The following is a 13,073-nucleotide window of genomic DNA, read 5'->3' as shown; positions in this document are numbered from 1 at the left end:
AACAATGTTCCTGACAATCACTGACAAACTGTAATTAGTCATTTAACAGTATGTTTACATTAAAGACATGACACACAAAATACATGGCAAACAATGATATGTCATCATTAAGTCAATAATCAAGCAATACATTAAACACAATTCAGGACCCACTTGTAGCTTTACATTAAAAGAAAATACATCAATAAAACACTCAAATGTACTACAAGATGCCCCAGATTGGAGCTGCAACAATTACTAAATTAATGAATTATTTGCTAACTATTAAATTACAACTATTTGGAAAATCAATGAATCGTTTTAAGTCACTTTTAAAATGTGAATATTTTCCGGTTTATAGTCTTCTATGACAGTGAACTGAATATTTTTTGGTTGTGGAAAAAACAAGACATTTGAAGATATCACCTTGGTATTTGGGCATATTTTACCATTCTATGGACCATAACAAACTATCGATTAAACAAGAAAATAATGGACAGATTAACGATAATAAAAATAATTGTTTGCTGCCGCCCTACTGCAGCAGATTAAAATTACAATCTGATTAAAAGCACACTGTTAAACTCACATTTAATAATAATTTATTTGAAATGTTCTCAGAACAATGCAGTAAACAGGGAAAATCTCTAGAACCTGCAAATGTGTATTGCTTGTAGCATGCTAAAACTATGTTTAAATGACATTTACTTGTTTCAATAGCATATTTATTGATCATTTTTATTCAAACTTTTTTAAGAATGTTGACTCAAGCTTTCATAATATATTGACCAATTCACAAAGAACTTAAGTATCCCTAATGTGAACAACTACTGCCATGTGTTAATCTCTCTCAATTCAGTTTGGTAAATCGCCAATAATAAACACTTTCTCAGCACATTCTATGACAACACACTTGAGGTGTAATCTATGTACTGCAATCAGTTCCATTTGTGATCCGTCACCTGGTCTGTGGCACAGACACCCTTTGTGGGAAGGCAGCCAGAAGTGTGTAAAATGGGATGAAAAGCAAGGCAAGTTCACTTTTTCCATCTACATCATAAGAGAGAATCTGATGCAACTCTCCCCGAGATCCATCAGACAGTCTGACGCACCAGTCATTGCGTCTCTTTGCTCGACTGTAATCACGGCTGGTATAAACAAGACCTTGGTGAATCATTCTCTTGTGTGAGAGGATTTTATCTGGAGGCTGTTTTCCTGCTGCGACAAAAGCTTGGTGCTCATGCTGTGTGAGATGTTTGACATGTACAGAACATTGGTATTGCTGAATTGTTTGTAATTTTTAACCTTAGAGTACTCAGTCATTTGACTACAGAAACCAACAACGCGGTCACTCACTCTGTGTTTGGATGCGAAATATGGAAAGGATTTGTGGAGCAAAAATTTGCCCACAATCTGCTTGGGTACATCCTTTGTGCCATGCACCAACTTGAGAAGACTCCCGTTAGCGTCTTCAAAAACAAAGGCAGAGTGCGCCCATAAGGGACCCAACAACTTCACAGACTTGGCCAGATGTGTCAGAAGATGTACATTTGAGGTCATGGCAGCCTCCCCAAACAGTGCTTGAAATCTTATTACAAATTCTAACAGCATCTCATCAGCTTTGTTGACCTCCTCAAAACTAACTTCCTCTTGCAAAAGCAGGTAGATGGCTGAAACAAGAAGGCAAAGATGGTTTGTGTATTTCACATCTATGAGTCCTTCTAGACATGGCAAACTATAGAACAACAACCATGACCTCCACTCTGATGCTTTCCAGAACTTGAAATCTGAGATGGCCCTGGGAAGTCGAGTGATAAGGTGTGGTGGTTTGATATTTTGGAGTCTCTCATTCAATACTCTTAATGTACTTGGGTCGCCAATGTAATATGGCTCATCTGCGCTCTCAAGTAGAAGAGCTGCATGCTGCCTTGACACACCCAACAAGACAGCATGCATGTAATCAGGTACAAAGCCCCACACAATGTCAAAGCAAGGCATATTAATCAAAGGAGATGGCCCTTTTATTCCCCTCACGTTTTTCTGTAGGATGAGAGCTTCCTCCATGTCATTTAACATGCTCTCAGCATCTCTGTCAGGGTAATCTGAATCTGTGACAGTGTATTTTACTTGTCTATTTACAAGTGTGCCTGGGTAGAGGCAGAAACCACAGCCAAAATACCCGTTGAACTGTGTAGAGTTCTGCATTGTTGGTCTTGCCTTGGAATCAACACAGCAACAGATACCCACAACTTTGCTGATGAAAACGTTCCCATCCTTTCTCCATGACACTCCCTTGGTCGCAAGTACTTTTGCTTGATCTACAAAAGGCTTGAGAAAAACATGCATCTGAGGCTCTGTTGGTCCAAACCACAACCCAGCCAACATCACATGTTTGAACCTAGTGTTTGGTGGCAGCTCATTGAGGTGAAGGTGAATGGGCCAGATGGAAAATTTGGAGGACTTGTAAAGAGGTGCACCATCTGAATTGAACGTGTATGACAGGTTGTTAGGATCTGATAAAATGTCACCTGGTGCTGACAGTGCTTTGTACAGGTCACCGTCATAAATGTCTGATATAATGTTTTCTGCTTTGCTTGGCCTGTCCACCCAGTAGCTCAATTTGCTCTGTAGCTCTGGATTTTGCAGAATGTATTGAATCTGGGGGGCTATTGGGATACTGATAAAGAAGCTCCCATTGTTAAGGGTGGTTGGGTCAACTGGTGAATTACATCCTGAACACTGTGTGACACTCTTCTCTAACACATCTTTTTGACTTCCCAAATTGGCTTTACAGGCCTTATAGTACAAATGAAAGTCGACTTTATCCATGTTATTTTGAAATACTTTGTTAAAGGCATACTTTGACCCTGGTACAACATCTTGCCCAAACAAGTGATTGATAAGTTTAAGCAAATCATCAAGCGCAGATCCAGTTATGTGATGCCTTGCAGCATAGGTCATGATCATCAGTAATGCCTCAGCCCTTGATGTTGTACCTGTGGCCACCAGAGGTCTGTCCATGTCCCCGTTTACTCCATTTCTAAATGGATCATTTGAACAGTCCATGTTGATATCTTCCTGTGACTCTGAATCTTCTTCTGATGACATGCTCTCTTGCAATGTGTCTACATCATCATCTGATGAAGTCAAAGCCTAGCAAGAAAAGCGACATATTAAACACTATTTTCACAACATTTTCATACAATGTTAATTCATGCTTCTTCCTTAATCATGGATCCACTATGCTGACTATTTACTTTGAAACTATTTCTGAAGTTGGTGGTTTAAAGGATAAATCTGTTGATCTTCTATATACATATATACAGTTCCTTGTATATCAGACGCTACTGCACATGCGTAAGAACGACCACTGGCCACTGATCTAAAAAGGCCGGTTTTCAGCTGATCGGCTAACAGTGACTGGCAGATCTGTCTCACATATCAGATTTTTTGCTGGTGAAATGTTCCGCTCATAGCCACACTATCGTTCACGTCACGCACACAGCGTTAGCTGCAGCATATAGACAGTGTAGCCACACATAGTGATTCGACTACAACAATTGAGAATGTACCTCAATCACAGTATGCTGACTTTCATGTGCAGTCTGATCTCCCACTTGTGACACTTCATCTGAAGAGACCTCGTGTTCCTTTTGAAAAAAAATCGTTAGTATATTAGACTGATCAGCTTACTTTCATAAAGTATAAACCGTGATAAGGCGGAAGTAATATATGGACACAGAGTTGACAATGTTGTAGGGCTGCAACTATCATTTTCATTATCGACTAATCTGTTGATCATTGTCTTGATAAAGTGAATAGTTGTTTGGTCCATAAAATGTCAGAAAGTGTGAAAAATGTTGAGCACTGTTTCCGAAAATCCAAGATGACGTCCTCAAATGTCTTATCTTCTCCTGACTAAGAGACCTCATCCCAAATATATTGAGTTTACTGTCATAGAGTACTAAAGAAACCAGAACATATTCACATTTGTGAAGCTGGAATCAGAGTATTTGGTTTTTGAATTTTTTACAGAAATTATTCAAAATTATAAATTAATTATCAAAATAGTTTTCTATGAATGTAATAGTTGGCAACTGGACAACTGCAGCCCTATTATTCTGTTTGTATACCATGTTTAATTTGCAAAAGTTATAAATAATATAATTCATATATTTGTATTAAATATTTTGGACTCTAGTAGCTAGTTAAATTGCAAGACTTTAAATTAAAGTGCAGACTGTCTGGGCAGTGCTCAACATGCTACTAAGATAACATTGTTCAGTCTGAAATGTTGCATTAAGGCAATTAACTGCATTACATTTGCACCAAATATACATAATACACACCCTCCAGCCAACTAAAAAGTATTTTTCTAGTCAGAAAATACAGGTAATTCAACTATTATTTACTTCAGCTGCAGGCCACCTTCTCTCATGTCCACTTTCTTCTCTTGACTGTAATGAATCATCTGAGTCGGCATCATCCTTATCAAGAGATGAAATACATGTAAAGAAAAGCAATGTGTAACACATACAAGACAACTTCCACTAATTGCAACTGAATAACCATGAAAAATCATGGTGGTAGTACTTTGAGAGTACTTCGATCCCAAGTTGCAGACTCTCATTTTCTGAAGAGATTTGATATACGTTTAAAGTATTCAAGTTCAGATACACTTTAAGTACAGGAAAAATGTATTCAAAAATATTTACCTCAATCACATGCTGCCATCTCTCATTGTCACTTTCGTCACTATCATGCATCAAATGATCTGCTGGCGTCTCATCCTAGTTATAAGACATGACAAAACACATTACACAAACCATGGCATCACATACTGTATATCACTCATTAAAGAGCATATATCTTACCAATATATTCATTGGTAAATATAACAACTCAAGAAAGACATTAGATGGAGGATCAGGATAAAATGAAAAACAATTATGCCATATGTACACTGAGGATACATACCTCAGTTATTGTCTCGTGTTGACAAATTCTTCTGAGTGTAGATCTTGGTATTTCTGAGCTACTGCAAGGCTCCAGGTAATCTTTGTATATTCGTGTTGACATCTAAACAGTAAAATAATGTTGCATCTACATCATCTTCAAATCTTCAAAATCCTTCTACATTTCGCCTTCTAATCTAACATGTACGATATCATGTGTAAAGGAACATTCAAATTGTGGTGTCTCTTATCATCTGGATCATGAAGTGCTCACTGATTGGATGTCAGTGATAACACCATCTGATCTGATTGACAAAAATCCCACAAAATGATGTTTGAAGACAGAAATCAGGAAGCAACATGGTAAGATTACAGCACCAGTCAGGTATGTATTGTCAGTGCAGTAAATGTTATAACGTTAGGTTTGTATGTTTGCCTCTTAATATTGTTTATTTATTTAACCAATTGTACTCTCCATAAATCCATAACTTATAGACCTTTAAAAAAAACATCAACATTAATGCATTAACAGCAGTATGTCCACTATTCATATGTACACACCTTTGGGATGAAGCCCATAGAAGTGTATTTAGCAACGTAACGATAACAAATCAAAGGCCGGGGTTCATTGGTCAAACAAAAGACCAATCAAAAAGCAGTTGGTTTTTCTTTTTTTTCTTTTCTGAGACAGCAGCGCGAAAACAAGATTAGACATTAGAGATGTTTGCGTACGTTAAATACACTGACGGCTACAAAGCAGTTGTCCCAATTTCTTTCATAAGACATTTTGATTTAAAAACCTACCAAAGAGATATTCTTTATCAAATTATTTGGGAAAACGAATACTTCAACGGTCAGGTTCTCCTAGTGAAAGGTAAGTGACATAATAACTATTTCTTTTCTGAACAAGCTAACGTTGGCTTAATGAAATGACTAGCCAGTACTTGTATGCTAATAAGATTTTGGCGCGTTTATTCCGCTGCAGCGGGTAGCTCGCTTTAAGCGTGTCGAGCCGCGCGGGGCCCGTTTTTGGTTGCGTTTCCACTTCTTGGCCTAGTACCGGCTAGCGGGTTCTAATTTACAGTTTTTCTGGCCCCATAAAATCGTGATTCCAGGGCCAGGAACAACCAGGCTGAGCATGTTAAACTAGAGAGAGAATCGCTGGCAAGTGGGTTACAAATACAACAAGATGAACATATTTGACTGTGATTTATTTGTAATACACGTTTCAAAATGATGCCGAAGTAACAACATACTGAAACCGGTTAGTAAAAACCATGAATTAATGCTTTGACAATTCTGCAGACAGACGGCAGGCGAAAAACCCTTTTAAAATGCGTGTTTTCTAAATGTAGCTTGGCTAAGCTAACGTTATATATGCTCCGACCGTCCACACTCACACCAACGGCCTATACAGACATAACTAAACCAGCGACTGTATTCGTCATGACACAGGCAGTCTGTGGTTTGTACTTGTTTAACTTTTGTCTAGTTTCTGAACAGATATGAGGAGCTGTGAGCTCTGAGTGCTAAGAGCTAACGGCTGTGTTGTTTTTTGGGGTGCTCATTGAAGATGACGTCACGGCTCTGCCTACACTGCGTTACTATAGTAACTACCCCAGTTCCTAAACTGTAATGGAAGCGCAGTCAAATGGCCGAGCGAGGCCTGCAGTAGAAACACGCCATAAGATAGCTATCAAGTTAACACAGTTAACATTTACATTTACATTTTCACTCGCCTTTTAACAGAAACCCGAGAAGAGATTGAGGAGTCAACTGTGAATCCTCAAAAAAGGATAAGAGTCCCCAAGATCCATCAGGAAGAAGGCGTAATGGAGGAGAACAATGAAGGGACATCCGCCGAAAAAGATGGCTTAAAAAAGAAGACGGTATGTATGTGATGTGTCCGTCGCGAAGAAAAGATCCGGCTCTTTTAAGTGAACGACGGGCGTGTTTTTTTTGCGGAGGGATCTAGATCGGCTTGAAGGCACATTATGCAATGTGCACATTATCCCGCTTATTACATGGCCACATTCTCAACAAAGTAACGACATGACTCCGAATATTAATTGAAATGCTTTTATGGATTTAGAAAATGATTTTATTGATTTAAAACATAGTTGTATGTATTGATGTAAATTGACATGCATCCGCTAAGAAAAGTAGTCCGTTGTTACTGTTTGAACTAACGTTGCAACGGCAGGAACTGCTTCGATAGTGTTTTTGAGGAGCTTTTTGATTACAGATTTGAAAACGTCGTTGCTTGCTTTAAAAGTAGCACAATTCATTATGTCAAACCTTGGAAAGTATCTAGATACCCCTGCCCTAATGCCAAAGTAACTGGCAACTGAATATTTGTCGCCGTTTGATGTCTAAGTTTGTTTTTAATTAGTTATTTAACGGGGTTTGATGTCATAAACCAAAGTAGTCAACCGAGGGGAAACACTGCTTTGAAAAATTATCATTAGCACTTTAAGCATTTACTTAATGTATTATTACGTATGTATTTAATGGTCTAAAAAGTGCAAAACCAATGCTATTTTTATTTGTACACAAAAGAAAGGGTCATATTTCTGACATTGACGTTAAAGTTGAATACATCAATGTTACTCAATGCTTTGTATAATTTTATCTTGTAATTTACCTTTTATTTTATTCCAGTATCAGTTTGGGCTCTCACTTGTTTCTTGTTTTTTTTTTATAGAAAGCCATTAAGGCAGCAGAGGTAGGTGAGAAAAGGAAAAGCCTCATGCAAATCCTGAATGAGAAGAAATCCCTGAAAAACAAAAATCCACTCTACACCATCGAGAAAAAGAGAAAGAGGGAGGAGACACTGCCAGACAGCTTCTCTGGGGGTGATAATGATGATGGAGGTGTTGTGCCCCAAAAGATTCATGATGAAATGAAAATGAAATACCACAAACTGCAAAGAAGCATCAGGCTCTAACACAAGACCTGGACCAATGCAAGCAAAAGTAAGAAATTGTGAAAAAAGTACAAAAAGAAAAGATGATTATATTTATAGCACTATTTATATTATTTATTCATAACACGTTTCACAGTCTTGCATCTGAGATAATATTGGTGGCATATTGGGTTTAATGACATACAATTATGTTCTTTTAATACAGTTCTTTAAAAGTTGTGAACATTTTTGTGAACATGTACCTATGTGATTTTTAAATATCAGTTTTAGGGTAACACTAAACTTCAGATAGAATTGGTAGGATGCTAAAAGGTTATTACTGCTAATTTTCATTTTTTTTTCATTTTATAATAAAGATCCACAGAATTGGAGAATAGTAAGAGTGAGCTGGAACAGGAGGTGGTCACATACAGAGAGGCAAACTTGACTTTGCAAAACAATATTGATAAACTCCTGAAAGAGGTCTTTTCTCAAAGTGAGTACAATTGTTTTTACTAATTGCAGACAAATTATTTAAGCATAATGGTACTTTTTGTTCAATTTAGCTTTTCTAACTGTTTATTTTTATTAGAATACTCATCAGCTACTTCAAAAAAAGACACAAACAGACAAGATCTGCAGTCTACTGAAATGTGTTGCTGTAAACAATTAGCTCATCAGGATGGGCCCACATATAAACTCCCCCCCATAGAAATTCCCTTACTGTTAATTTCACTAAGGGAGGGGAGCAACACTCACTTATGGACTGTCTCTCCATTTGTCATTCATCCACCATTTTATTCTGGTGTGTAATAAGTGTTACAGTCTCACAGGGCTGCTATCATTGCAACACTTTTTACTTGTGTTAATCATACTGCATGTATCCAGTGTAATATTAATTAATACTATTTTTGAACCTTTTCTGCTACCCCGTCATTTTGTTACCATCAACATTCTGTGGAGAAGGATCTGTGACCTCTCGAACCCTTGAGACACTAGTTCAGAGAGGGAGCCCGATCAGCCGATCCATTGCCCAAGGCATATGGAAAAAAAGGATGGGAAGGTACAACTTTTTTCCATAGGTTCTTGTTCTGCTCGATCCCAAATTGGTGTCTAAATCAGTAGTGTGCATGTCAACACTTGTGTGTTAGTCCTTAGGCATGGCATACATTTGTGACCATTTTGGCAAGTTATAAACTGAGCTCTATGGGGGTCTTTAAAACTAACGTGTGTCGCGCAGCACGCTCACAGACATAGATTGCGCACCATGGAGGTGCAGTGCAGGCATATTGTCATTCAAGAGATGCATAGTTCTTTTGGAAAACATGTTGTTTTTCTTTTAGCCTATTTACCTCGTTAACGTAAATAATACTCATTACATTGACACATGTATTATTTGTGATTAAAATAATGGTTGTTGGTAGGTCTAATTTATTAGCGACCCCCACAGATCTATGATTTCACTATGTCCTTATGGGAGCTCAGCTCCCATGGCTCCCACATAACTCGAACCCTGTCTGCACCCAGGGGCGGACTGGCCATCGGGACGTTCGGGAAAAATCCAGATGGGCCGGTACTGAAGTGGGCCGGTGGTACCGAAATGGGCCGGTAGTCCCAGTCCGCCCCTGTCTACACCCCTATGCACTGCCATTTCCCCACGTAAACATAACAGTCTGCAATGACACGGTTGTGTCCTGTGTGCTACACTTCCTACTTGGCGAACCGTTGACTTGATCGTGCACACGACCTTTAGAGGCTCCGCAATTGTCATACAGCTAGTGTTAGTATTATTAGATCTCAGTGCTGCGTTTGACACTGTTGACCACAGCATATTACTAGACCGACTGGAAAACTGGGTGGGACTTTCAGAAACAGTTCTAAATTGGTTTAAATCCTACTTAAAGGATAGAAACAACTTTGTTTCTATAGGTAAATACACATCTGAGTTGACAAATATGACATGTGGGGTTCCTCAAGGCTCCATCTTGGGGCCTCTTCTCTTTAACATCTACATGCTACCACTGGCTCAGATAATGAAGAACAACAAAATAAGTTACCATAGCTATGCAGATGACACACACATTTATGTAACAATTTCACCAGGAGACTATGCTCCAATTCAAACACTGAGTAAGTGCATTGAACAAATCAATGACTGGATGTGTCAGAACTTTCTCCAATTAAACAAAGATAAAACTGAGGTAATGGTTTTTGGAGCCACGGCAGAACGTTTAAAAGTTAGCGCTGAGCTTCAGTCTGCAATGTTCAAACCAACAGATAAAGCCAGAAATCTAGGTGTAGTCATGGACTCTGACCTGAGTTTCAACAGTCACATTAAAACAGTTACTAAATCAGCCTACTATCACCTAAAGAATATATCTAGGATTAAAAGACTAATGTCACAGCAGGATTTGGAAAAACTTGTCCATGCCTTTATCTTCAGTAGACTCGACTACTGCAATGGTGTCTTCACAGGTCTCACTAAAAAATCTATTAGAAAGCTGCAGCTGATTCAGAACGCCGCTGCTCGAGTCCTCACTAACACTAAGAAAGTGGATCACATCACTCCTGTTCTGAAGTCTTTACACTGGCTTCCTGTGTGTCAAAGAATAGATTTCAAAATATTGCTGCTGGTTTATAAAGCCCTGAATGGTTTAGGCCCAAAATACATTTCTGACCTCCTGCTAAACTATGAACCATCCAGATCTCTCAGGTCTTCAGGGACTGGTCAGCTTTCTGTCCCCAGAGTCAGAACTAAACATGGAGAAGCAGTGTTCAGTTATTATGCTCCAAATATCTGGAACAAACTCCCAGAAACCTGCAGGTCCGCTGCAACTCTTACTACTTTTAAATCCAGGCTGAAGACTTTTCTTTTTGTCGCTGCTTTTAATTGAACTATTCATATCTTAAACTGCACTGTAACTTTTATCCATGTACTTTTTCTTGTAATGTTTAATTGAACTATTCATATTTTAGACTGCACTGTAACTTTTATCCATGTATTTTTCCTTATTGTTTATTTTATTAGCTTTTCTTTTTTAATGCTTAATGTCTTTCATTTTTTTTTTTTTGTAAAGCACTTTGAATTGCCTTGCGTTGAAAAGTGCTATATAAATAAACTTGCCTTGCCTTGCTAGAGGCAATAACATAACATTGGCTTGACTGATGCAATTACTAAATAAGTTGCAAAATTGTTTGCAATATATAATGTGTAAATATATTGCTTTTTTCAGATCCACATTGGAACAGACATTTGGCTGCGAGAAGAGGTGTGGAGAAAAATTGATTCCACAACAAAGGACTCGCTCTTTGTGAAGGAGTTGGCTGTAGCCATCTGGGGTACAGCAGAGTTAATGGGAAGAAGTGTGTCTGGAAAGGAATGCCCGAGCAAAACGACCGAAGCAAAGCCTCCCTTAACCCCATGCAAGCTTGGGACCGTAAAAGGTATGTGGCACATCTCCGTACACTGAATGTCATCTTAAACTAACAAATTAAATACTACAAACATTCAAGACAGACAGGTGATGAAGACTTTTGCAATGGAATTGAACGCTCCGCTCGCCCGTTAGAGCCTGTCATCTTCCAAAAGTCAAGCAGCTTATTACAACCCACAGACACGTTTTAAAGTTTTCAAAAGTGGTCGAGTAAGTTATAACAATCTGCTGTCTCAGGCCGATCATAATCTATGGGATTAGTTTTGTTTCATAAAGATAAAGCAATACTTTCCTCCATTGATTTTCATATCAAATTAGCGTGTTAATAAAATAAGCTATCATGGCTTATACTTGCATATCTAAACAGAATCATGAAAGCATGTTGGTAGAGTCAGGCACACGAGTCCATTTGAGTGTGTGTGCCGGTGTCTGAACTCTGAACGCTCACTCACTGCTAGCTATGTAGCTAACTGTCCCTGCTATTAGGCTACTAGCTTGCATTGTTATGGATCTAAAGTTAGCAATAGCTAACTTTCATAACACAGCTTTTCTTTACTTCTCACTTAACTAAAACAATAAAGAAACGGACCGTATAGTACAGCACAAACAACACAAATGATCAATACTTACATATATTTTCACTTGTAGTATTATAATAATTGAAATGCTGGTTCTTCTAGGGGTCTTCTGTCCACGCTCAGCTACCGCACCACAGCTGCCTGCATTGTACAATCACTGGAGGACTGGGCTGTTACTCAAAAACTGAGTAGCCAATGGGGACGCACCCCTGAAAGTTCCGCCTACTTGGGACGTTTTTGTGTCAGAATAGAGAGGCGAAGTCACGCCCATCTACTTCCGGTCCCTGGGACCTTATTTCGGAAAAAGTATGTATTGAAGTTAATGGAGAGAGAAAGATTATTTTTCGATCCCGTTTGAATTGTGCCACGAATTACACATATGATGTTTGTCAATCTTACAAAAATAATTTCCGTGTCAAAAAAGTCACAGTTTGTCGTAAAACTGTTGAAATATAACACTGAAAAATACGCAACTCCAAAAATGCAACATATATAATAAAATACAAATGTGTGCAAAAAGTTTATATCCATGTAATATAATAGAATATGATATTTACAAGAACAGAATATGAAATTAAATAATGTAAATTAAGAAGAAGAAAAAATACGGTGTATTGTGTGGATAATAGACCCAATCACAGTGAATGTTCAAAACTAAATTTGATACATTTTTCATTTTCATCTCAGAGTGCACATATTTAAGTAATCATAACACAAAGCTAAACGTTTCCTTTCTCTTTTCAAGAGTGCTTCAGAGGATGGCTGATCAAGCAAAACGTGGAGAAGACCGAGAGGGAGAAGAGGGAGAAGTTGGCCGGGTACTTAATTTCTCAAAAAATACAGGACCTCGTGAAAAAGGGGAAGAAACAGTTGAAATAAAAATCTGAAGGAATGGGTGTTTGATGTTTTCCAATTTGTATTAATGTTCATGTTGTGTGTTATAAATGATGTTCCTGCTTCTAATCATTTGATGTATGAGTATTTATTTACAGACAATACATTCTATACATTCTGGTATACCTTTCTGGTAAGGTAGATGTTCATTGAGCTACTGCAATTGGGTGAGAGTGTTTATACGGTGGCCCTGAGAGGCCAGGGTGCTGCAAATAAAAGAACGCTGCAAATAAAAAAAACGCTGCAAATAAAAAGAAACAGAAACGCCACGCAAATAAAAACGCCGCGATGCAAATAAAAAAGCCACAACGGAAGTGAATTACCGGGG

General features: G+C 38.2%; 2 long non-coding RNA genes across 2 annotated transcripts; one reads left to right on the top strand and one right to left on the bottom strand.

Annotated features, from left to right (window-relative positions):
• Nucleotides 1–3,052: 3,052 nt before the first annotated feature.
• LOC117460597 (uncharacterized) lies at nt 3,053–4,771 on the bottom strand. Its single transcript, XR_011644441.1, has 4 exons — nt 4,695–4,771; nt 4,392–4,466; nt 3,552–3,629; nt 3,053–3,132 (listed from the first exon to the last, which is right to left on the bottom strand). It is a non-coding gene; the product is annotated as an uncharacterized lncRNA (long non-coding RNA).
• Nucleotides 4,772–8,837: 4,066 nt separating this feature from the next.
• On the top strand, nt 8,838–12,642 carry LOC117460590 (uncharacterized). The gene is made up of 3 exons (XR_011644440.1): nt 8,838–8,902; nt 11,073–11,283; nt 12,597–12,642. It is a non-coding gene; the product is annotated as an uncharacterized lncRNA (long non-coding RNA).
• Nucleotides 12,643–13,073: the final 431 nt, after the last annotated feature.

This window comes from Pseudochaenichthys georgianus, chromosome 2 (assembly GCF_902827115.2).
Source record: "Pseudochaenichthys georgianus chromosome 2, fPseGeo1.2, whole genome shotgun sequence".
Lineage (NCBI taxonomy): Eukaryota > Metazoa > Chordata > Actinopteri > Perciformes > Channichthyidae > Pseudochaenichthys > Pseudochaenichthys georgianus.
The sequence above is the reverse complement of the archived record's forward strand: the minus strand, read 5'-3'. Positions and strand labels throughout refer to the sequence as shown.